The sequence below is a fragment of the Salvia splendens genome, chromosome 8, assembly GCF_004379255.2.
Source record: "Salvia splendens isolate huo1 chromosome 8, SspV2, whole genome shotgun sequence".
In the NCBI taxonomy this organism is placed as follows: domain Eukaryota; kingdom Viridiplantae; phylum Streptophyta; class Magnoliopsida; order Lamiales; family Lamiaceae; genus Salvia; species Salvia splendens.
This window is the reverse complement of record NC_056039.1, coordinates 12433469-12444014: the sequence shown is the minus strand read 5'-3', so window position 1 is coordinate 12444014 and position 10546 is coordinate 12433469. Positions and strand designations below refer to the sequence as shown.

The following is a 10546-nucleotide window of genomic DNA, read 5'->3' as shown; positions in this document are numbered from 1 at the left end:
TCAGAGATAAAACTCATGTCACTTTGGTTCATTCATTTCCCTTCAAGTATGTGTTGTGAAGAATAATAGTTTGCTACACACTTCCTCGACACTACTTGGGAATGCAACAGAAATGAATGAACAATTGTAGCCGAAACGATGGTTCTCTCTCATGAAAAATACAAAAATAAATAGCTCTCGTAGCATGGGGTTTGGTCCAAAGAGAGTTTTATAAAGTGCAAAAGTTCTTCTACCGATATTATATTAATATACGGAGATTTAAATGTAGGGACCATAGATAATACTACTTCCTTTGTTTCTTGTTAATAGAGTCATTTTTTTTCGGCACAGAGTTTAAGAATAATGTGTTAAAAGGATAGTGAAAAAAAGTAAGAGAGAATAAAGTAAGAGAGAATAAAATAAAAAGGTGAATTACTTTTTGCCAAAACTAGAAATAGCTCTATTAACTTGGAACTTCCCAAAATAGAAAAATGACTCTATTAATATGGAACGTAGGGAGTAGTACAATGTCTATAGACTAAAAATGTAGTTCTCTTAAATGAATAAAATGGAGAAGTAAAAGAGCACTAACTTTGGCATCCTTCGAGTAGGTAAGGATTGCCCTCATATCCTTGGACGCAACTGCATAGGTATCCACCACTATCGAGATCAACGCAAACACTCCTGTCATATATGTAGAGGAATTCAACTTAGCTCGACTGCAGTTGTCTGCCCCAACCTTCCAGGTCAGCCGCACCACCGGAGGTCTTGTTGTTGATGCCCAATAGTCATCGGGCAAGGCCGTTGAATTTTCAAGATAATATAGAGGATATGAAAATTTAGTTTCGTTAAAATCTATCCTCTCCAGGAGAAAGGCAAAGCTGCAAGGGAAAAGCTGCTTACGAGCTAATTTTTTGCTGAAGTCGATTAGTTGTGCTCCTACGGATGTTGTACCTGTCAACAGACCAACATAACTTAGAGAATATTATTCCTCCGTCCACCATTTATGAGTCATTTTGATTTGGCGCGAGTTTTAAAAAAATGTTTGTCGATTATGTGAAGAAAAGTAAAGGAAGAAAATAATTGGAATGTGGGACCTATTTTTAAAATTCTTTACAAATAATTGTGTGTAAAACGTTAACGGAATGTGGGATCCGTATAGAAAAAATTATATGGTTCTTTAAATCGTGGATAGCCCAAAATGGCAAAAATGGATCTTTAAACAATGGAAAGAGAGAGTATTAATTCATTTATGAAAAACACTCCCTCTATCTACTTTTAAGTGTCCTAAGTTGACTTGACCTGAGTTTTAAGAAATGTAATGGAAAGATGGTAGAAAAAGTTGGTCGAGTGTGGGTCGTACTTTTATATACTCCCTTCGTCCCTGAAGAGTATTGTCACGACCGCCCTTTAGGGTTAATAAATACGGGCGATCGTGATTAAAAGAATTTAATAAATAGACGAATAGAACTAGGGTTTTAATAAAGAGTTTGACCAATAATTAATATTTAACAACAAAGGGCCAAGAGGTCGACGTTATCCAAATAATTAGGTTCAACGCTAAAAGAATGGTGAGTAAAGACAATGTCTCAGCGGAAGCGTTCAAGAGAAAGAGTGATGTCATGTGTGGAGACACAACGACACTCGTAGTTCACAACTAACCAACCATGCTTCAATTTTAAATTGCTCAACACCACCAACTGCTCGTCGCCGCTCAACATGCACATAGGGAAAACACATGCAGGGCTGAGTACTTAATATACTCAGTGGGCTTATGCCGAAAACATTTGATGAAAGTTATGTCATCCATACCATAGTGAACTCGAGTTTTACATTTAGAAAAGAAATATCATCGAGTATCACAAACAATTTCATAGACTGGCCAGTCAAAACAATCTCCCCACTTTCTGATCAATCATTCAATCACATCCTCTTTCCATCATTTAATCACATCCTCTTTCCATGGTGCGACGAAAGTGTGGCCACACTATTCGCCCACGAGACCGGCCGACTAGCAAGGACGGCTCACGATCTCACCTGTGTACACTAGCCTGATAGGGTTTGCGGCCCTACTCAGACCCGAATTCGTTTAACATAGCCCTATAGCCTAATGGAGCGAACTCACAAACTAGGCATCAGGCAACAATCTCAACATAGCCCTATAGCCTAATGGAACGAACTCACAAACTAGGCATCAGGCAACAATCTCATCATCAAAACAAACATGGCATGACATAACAATTTAAACCACCCTTATCCCACCATAATCATACTTTTGAAAACGTAAAAGAGTTTAGTAAAAGAAAGCCCACCTCGAGTGCTTAATTTGAAATTACGTTCTTTCCTTTGCGATCACGATTCCCTTGCGATGATTCACCTTTAAAAATTTATATAATAGATAAATCAACACATTGTTTTAAACAAATAACTAAAAATGCATGCATCCTAAGCAAGTCTTTTATCTCGATTTATCTCGGTTTTCGATTGTTCGACGGCCGCTTACGCTCCCAATTTCCACCATTGGCTCCTCGTATTTTCTTAATGATATCGAAATAAAATCCCCAAAATTATAAAAGGTGTAATTAATTATCGCAACAACTTTCCCTCGAACTATATTTATTTCGGACTTAGGATATAATTATTCACTCGTTGAAATATTCCAAAATTAATTAAATAAGTCCCCACATTTAATTTAATTATCAATTCAAGGATTTATTTAAAAGTTCACCCCAATTAATTATCGGCCCAAAACTTAATTATTTCATCACCTTGTATCTCCAATTACCAAAATAAACCCAACAATTAAAAAGGAGCCCATCAATTTAATTAATCCACCCACTTCTAATTAATGAGGCCCAATTTTATTCAATGAAGGCCCAAGTCATTTAAAAGAAACAAAAGCCCAAAACTTCACCTTCCTTCTCCACGCCTCTTTCTTTCTCTCTCCCTATCTCTTTTCTTCTCTCACTCTCGACCAAAACGGAAGGAACCCCCCCCCCCAATCCGTTCGTCGCCTGCTCCGATTCACTCCACGCCGTCGGCCGCTGCTCACTGGGAAGACAAGTTGCGGCCGCCACAGTGTCGTCGGAGCGGGGGAAATCCGGCCGTCGATCCGTCGGACAGCCGTTGCTCCGTCGCCGCCAAATCCGTCTGCCGTCGCTGCTGCTGCCGTCGCTGCCGGGAGATGCCGCCGCTGCTGCCGGGAGGTGTCGCCGCTGCTGCCGGGAGGTGCCGCCGGGTCAGGCTGCTGCTGCCGCCGCTCCGTCGGTGGTCGTGCAGCCCCGTAACCACCCCGAAACAGTCCCGATTCCCTCCGAACAGCGCCAAAACATCCCGGAACCAACCCGTTCAGCCCCGCAAGACCCCGAATGATAAGTTCTCATTCCAAAAAACGTTTCTTTCGTTCTTAATTTTCAATTACACAATGAGGGTGTTTGATTGTTGATGGAAGTTTGTTCGTATAATATGCGAGAGTTTAAGATGGCAGTCATGGGTGAATGCAGAAAGTAAGCGTGTGTTTGATGTGTATGGAGTTCAAATTTAAAAGGAATTTTTTTACCTTCTTCCTGCAGTTGAATTGGAATGAAAATTGTGTTGGGTGAACAAAGAGGTTCCTCCGGATGTGGTTTCTGTCAACAGAGATTACAGATGTTGATTTCGAACAACATTGAGGAGTCTACAAAACGAATTGATGAAGTTGATTACCTTGAATTGAAATTTGAAGAGGTTCTTGCTGCAGAGGACGTGTAGAATAGGCAGAATGAATAGATTTGGTGATTAAATTAGAGAGATGGGTGGTTTGGATGTGGGAGAGATTTTAGGGGGGAGAGAGTGGGTTTAGTCGTGGGATTAGAGGGAGGATTCGAATTTCTCTTTTTTTTCTTGTTTTTGATTTAATTGAATTTATTTGGTATTTTATTTGCAGATTACGGAAGAGGAATATCTTTTCACGGAGGAGGAAAATCTGCGCAGAATCTTTAATTATAATTGAAACCAAGGATATTTTATTTTAATTAGTTTAGTTTAATTCACAGCCCATTGTATTTTATTTTAAATCGTGCAGTCCGCAATTTATTTATCACGGACTGGACTTTTATATTAATTATTTAATTTATCGGATCCAACACGGAATTGAGTCCTATAAATATTCCTCACGGAAAGGAATTATTTATATTCGCAATATATTTTATTTCCCAACTTCTAGTCCAACAACAACTAATTCACCAATTAAATTACCGACAATTAATTCACGGACTTCACAAAATTAATAACATTAAAACCAGTACTTTAGGGTTCGAAAAGTGGGGCGTTACATCCTACCACCCTTAACAGAAATTTCGTCCCGAAATTTGCTACCCCCAAGAAAAGAGTTCTGGGTACATTTCCATCATTTTATCCTCATTCTCCCACGTGGCTTCTTCATGCCCATGATTTTCCCATAGTACTTTCACACAAACAACATTTTTATTTCTCACAACTTGGGTCTTTCGGTCCAAGATGGATTGGGGTCTCTCTTCATAGCTCAAGTCTGGATTCAACGCGACTTCCTCAAAACGGATCACGTGCTTTGGGTCGAACATGTATTTTCGTAACTGCGACACATGGAAAACGTTGTGCACATTTCCAAGGTTTGGTGGTAGCGCCAATCGATATGCAACAAGGCCCACTCCTTCAAAAATTTCATAAGGCCCAATAAATCGCGGCTTCAATTTGCCCTTGACACCAAATCGTGTTATCCCTTTTGACGGAGATACCTTCAAGAAAACTTTATCGCCAGCTTGAAATCGTAAGTCGGTTCGTCGGACATCCGCGTATGATTTCTGTCTGTCTTGAGCTTCTTTTATCCTCTCACGAATTTGCCGAACGATTCCCACCATCTCTTCAACTACATCGGGTCCGAGTACTCTTCTCTCGCCAACTTCATCCCAGTAGAGCGGTGATCTACTCTTTCTTCCATACAATGCCTCGTACGGTGCCATGTTTATCGTTGCCTGAAAACTGTTGTTGTAGGCAAACTCGATCAGTGGTAGTGCTGCCTCCCAACTTCCCCCTCGGTCGCGTACCATGGCTCTCAACATATCCTCGAGAGTTTGGATCGTTCTTTCGGATTGTCCATCGGTTTGCGGGTGAAACGCTGTACTGAATTTCAATTTGGTTCCAAGCTCTTTCTGTAGACTCATCCAAAATCTTGAGGTGAATTTTGGGTCACGGTCGGACGTGATAGTCACTGGGACTCCATGCAATCGAACTGTCTCCCTTATGTAGATTTGAGCCAGTTTGTTGGACCCATAGCTTACAAGAATCGGAATGAAGTGTGCGCTCTTAGTGAGACGGTCTATGACTACCCAAATGGCGGTGTTCCCTCTCAGCGTCCTTGGCAATCCCGTCACAAAATCCATTGCGATGTGCTCCCATTTCCACTCAGGAATTTCTAGTGGTTGTAGCTTCCCATAAGGTCGTTGATGTAGAATCTTCACTTGCTGGCAGACTAGGCATCTTTCGACCAATGATGCTATGTCCCTCTTCATACCACTCCACCAAAAGGATTTCTTCAAATCTTGATACATTTTCGTACTTCCTGGGTGGGCGGTGTAAGGAGTTTCATGCGCTTCACTCATAACCTCATTTTTGAGCTCCTCGCTATCCGGCATGCATAATCTTCCTTCAAAAGTAAGGGCATTGTCGCCTTCTTCACTAAAATTCCCAAATTCACCAGTTCGTACTTCTACACGAATCTCTTCCAACTTTGCATCCATCCGTTGTGCTTCAATAATTCTCGACCTCAGATCCGGTTCAACGGCTAAGGTGGCGATTCGTGCTTCTACTGTTTCAGGTGCTCTTACCACTTCCAAACACATCTTGTTGAATTCGCGTATCAGACTTTCCTCTTTGGTGAGAAAAGTGGCCAGTTGGGAATGATCTTTCCGGCTCAAAGCATCTGCCACTACATCTGTTTTCCAGGGTGGTAGTTGATGCCACGATCGTTATCCTTCACCACTTCGAGCCACCTTCGTTGCCGCATATTCAAATCTTTCTGCTCGAAGAAATACTTCAGGCTTTTGTGATCCGTAAAGATCTCACTTCGAACTCCGTAGAGATTATGTCTCCAAATCTTTAAGGCGTGTACTACCGCTGCTAACTCCAAGTCGTGGGTCGGATAGTTCAACTCGTATGGCCTCAATTGTCGTGATGCATAAGCAATCACTTTGTTGTTCTGCATCAACACATTCAAGTCCCACCTTCGAAGCGCATGTGTATACCACGTAGTTCACTCCAGGTTCTGGCACAGCTAGAATCGGTGCACTAGTTAGCTTTTCCTTCAATAGTCGAAAACTTGCCCCACAGTCTGGGGTCCAATTGACTTTTACCCCGTTCTTTAGTTGTTGAGTCATTGGCCTTGTTATCTTAAAAATCCCTCGATGAATCTCCTATAATATTCCGCCAGTCCTAGGAAACTCCGAATTTCGTTAGGTGTGGTTGGTGTTTTCCATTTCTGTACAACTTCCACCTTTACGGGGTTTACTCGAATTCCATCTGTGCTCACTATGTGCCCAAGGAAATTCACTTCTTTGAGCCAAAACTCATACGTATTGAACTTGGCGAAGAGTTTCTCGGCCTCCAACGTATCTAAGGCAGTCCTCAAATGTTCTTCATGTTCCTCTTTGTTCTTTGAGTAGATAAGGACATCGTTTATGAAGAGTAAGACGAACTTGTCCAAGTATGGATGAAACACACGATTCATAAGGTCCATATATACAGCCGGGACATTTGTTAATCCGAAATGCATCACTATAAACTCATAATGACAATATCTAGTTCGGAAAACCGTCTTGGATACATCTTGTCGGACTCCATTTGATGGTATTCAGATGTCAATTCCGTTTTCACAAAGACACAAACTCCTCGAAGCTGATCAAACGCATCATCTATTCCCGTTAGTGGAAACATGTTCTAAAGTGTCATCTCGTTCTTCCCTCAAAAATTTATGCACACACTCAGCGTTCCGCCATTCTTCAAAAATAGCATTGGTGCACCCCGAGGTGGTACACTGAATTTGATGAAACCCAGGTTTTACAGTTCTTGCAGTTGCATCTTTAGTTCTTCCAACTCCTTAGTCATCATTTTGTATGTTGTCCTAGATATTTAGGGTTTATCATGGCTCCAGTCAATTGTAATATACGACTGTCTATCTATCAGGAAAGGTAATCCAACATTACTTTTCTTAACGGTCCTAATCTCCTGTGTATAATAAAGCCAAACTTATTTCGCCATTTTCACTTTCGGTCTACTTCATCAAGATGTGAACATATCACTGAAAACTTCTTCCAACATTCCCTCCATTTTCTTCCTATGCAAAAAATTCTTATAATAATGTTCCTAATTCTCTACTTTGGTTGAGGAGGTGGTGGGGATATCACGCGTTCTTTCTTTCGATTCCTTTCCTACTCGACATATCTTGACTCGAATGTTTCTCTCCTTGTTGATGGTGTCACCTTGTTAACATACTCTTATTTTCTCGGCAATTGTCGTATTTTTAAATACTCCATTCCTCGTTGCTCACTTAGTTTTATTCATCATCCTCGTATCGATCGATCAACTATTTTCACCTTAGATCTCTATACCGTACAAGACGATCAGGCCCATGTGCCTAAAATTTTTCTTAACATTTTTTTTCTCTCATTATCTATGTACATAACACGACATTCTATTTCTAGCTCGTTACAAGCAGTTCGTAAATGCGAAATATTCCTCGTCCCATTCTATTGGTCATGTCTACACTTCTGGTTGGTATATCATTTCAGTGCGTGCCGATCTATAACACTTATTTCCCATGCATATCTAAAAAAAAATCGAGCTTTTGCCTTTCCCAACAATGTTGCATCAAGAACTCCGAATATGTATCAAGAACTCAAAATTTAATCAAACAGTCTTAACTTGGATATGGACTGATTTCAAATTATAACAACACTGCTAAAACTTCTTTAAATTGGAAGAGTTTACAAAATCACTCAAGGAAACAAGAATTACAATTTCAGCTCTTTTCCTTTGAATCTCCACACTAACTCACAACAATTGGTTTGGATTATCCCAACAAAGTTTGAAAGAACATAAGATAGGTCATGAAAATAGGATGAGACTGAAATAGATCTCAATTCCCGTAGTAGGCTACCAAAAAGGTAATTCAGTTGTCCGATCAATTTTGAAAGGTCCATACGGCAATGGATAATGTCCCAAACATGTCATGGCCAGAAATGATCAGTTGCATGAGGATTTAGAAAGGTAGGCAGTTTCCATGAAGCAACAGTAATCATGGTTCAACGAAGATTAAAATATGGAATAACGATATCACATCAATGGATTCACAGGTTTGCAACCAACGTGAAGTGAACATTTTAGGAAAATCAGCTTTATCAAACACGTTAAGGAAAAATAGAACACGATAGCCTTAACTTGGTGTTGCAGAAAGAAAAATCATTGCGCATGAAACAATATGTGTAGTGAAACTGAGCTAAAAAGGATTTCACTTCTGCACGGAAGAATTTGCCGCATGCATAGTTACGAAATAAAAAAGGTGTACAAAAGTTCCAAGAAGAATATTCCACCCTTTGAAGATACATATATGGGAGATATAATCATACTGAAGGTCATAACTGCAAACAACTTTAAGAGTGAAGTTCAATGACAGAAGCTAATAAGGTCAAAATATTGTCCTTACGAAAGATGAATCAAAGAAGACTACTAATCAAGATGTCAAAGTTACAAAGGCAAGCCCAAATTTTCAAGAACTAGAAATAAGTCATGACTCGATATAGGAAAAAAAACAATGGGCATTACTCGCAAAGCATGAGTCAACCAAGGTGTTTAAATAGACAAGGGTTCAGGTTATTCAATATATATCAAAAAGAGTTTAGAATCCAAGTAAGTACTATTGATTTAAAATCATTCATTCTAGCTACGAAGGTCGCACTCCGTAGTCCATTTTTGCGAGCCTGCACATGGTAACATCGTTCTAAGAAACCTTGGACTCCAAGTTGAGATTCATCGTGTCGTTACAACTAATATCAGTAGTCGAAAGCCATATCTTCATAATATTCTTTGCACGTGATAACATTCATTCTCTTGAAACGTTGTAGGCATACACGCGCTCTCAACATGCTTTAACAGTCATTTTCGTCGCATCGCCACTTTTGACATATGATTGGATTTATCTTATTAGATCGCAGGTATGCTCTCTACCTCCGTTGTAGGGTTACCTCATTTCGCGTCTTTTCTTGCCTCGAACATTTTCTCGTTTGGAACATCTCTTCAATTTGCACTTCTTCTTTTCTTAAACTACTTATCATATACTACGTATTTTCGCATTCTCCTTGTTCTTGTCATTCAGGGAAAAACAATACTGAATTTGTAATCATTCAATAAAGTTCGAGTTCACACCACATATTCCCATTTGTCCTATCACTCGGAAAAGTGATATTGCAGTTGTCAACAACTGAATTCGATGTCGTTCAATTTAACATACTTCTTAGGCACTCTATGTTCGCATACAAAGTTCATAGCGTCATATTTCACTCCCACCAACAATTTCATAATATACTTCATACTTCAACGCCAATAGACCATCAATTAATACATGTTTCACACAATAAGCTTGCTCCAACAATTTGCGTCATTCCAAGAAATAGAAAAAAAAATCCATGGTCCACCGACCTCCATCCCCACTCTTGATCTACTTTCCTCGTATCTTGACAAAATAGGGGTTCGCCCCAACTTTCAGATTCTCGTTCATTTTTCATTGCTCAGAAAAGCAATAGGTAAGTTTTCAACTTAGAACTATAGTTCGCACAGTCATCTAGGCCAACATCTTGGGCACTCTAAGTTCACAACTCATTTCATCATCGCATTAAAAGTCGTGCATCCTCCAGATAAACAAGTATTATCACACACAACATTTTCACCTCTCAAAGCAAAACACTTTCACACTTTACATTAACATTCAAAATTTTTGAAATAAATTTTTCTTCAACCTCTCACACTTTTCTCAAACTTTCACATCTCACTTTCAACCTTAGATTAAAAGTTTTGACTCATACTTGATCATCCACTTTCATCTTTCATGTAAAACAAACAATCCATCGTTCCTCTTCACAACTTGCTTTTTTTTTTTTGCTTTTTTTTTCAAGAATCAGCAAATACTCTTCTCAACTTGAAATCGATCCCTCATGGAATGATTCTACTTCCTCGTTCTTATTAAAATTTTCTCCTCTCTTTCTCAAAATTTTTCTCATCTTCCTTCCTCCAAAGCTTTCTCATAAAAGTTTTTCTCACTAAAATATATTACCTCTTTCTTCGCGGTTGGGCGTGACGAGTTGTGGTGTTGAGCCTTCGACGTTCAACACTTTAGTCTATCAATACAAGGGTAGATTTTAACTCAAAAGACTCTTGGGTCCAGAGCGGAAAGAAACTGAGGCTCTGATACCAAACTGTCACGACCGCCCTTTAGGGTTAATAAATACGGGCGATCGTGATTAAAATAATTTAATAAATAGACGAAGAGAACTAGGGTTTT

The 10546-nt window shown here is 39.6% G+C and overlaps 1 long non-coding RNA gene across 1 annotated transcript; it reads right to left on the bottom strand.

Moving 5' to 3' along the window:
• Positions 1 to 466: 466 nt before the first annotated feature.
• LOC121743600 lies at positions 467 to 3971 on the bottom strand. Its single transcript, XR_006038303.1, has 3 exons — positions 3539 to 3971; positions 2292 to 2356; positions 467 to 933 (listed from the first exon to the last, which is right to left on the bottom strand). It is a non-coding gene; the product is annotated as an uncharacterized LOC121743600 (long non-coding RNA).
• Positions 3972 to 10546: the final 6575 nt, after the last annotated feature.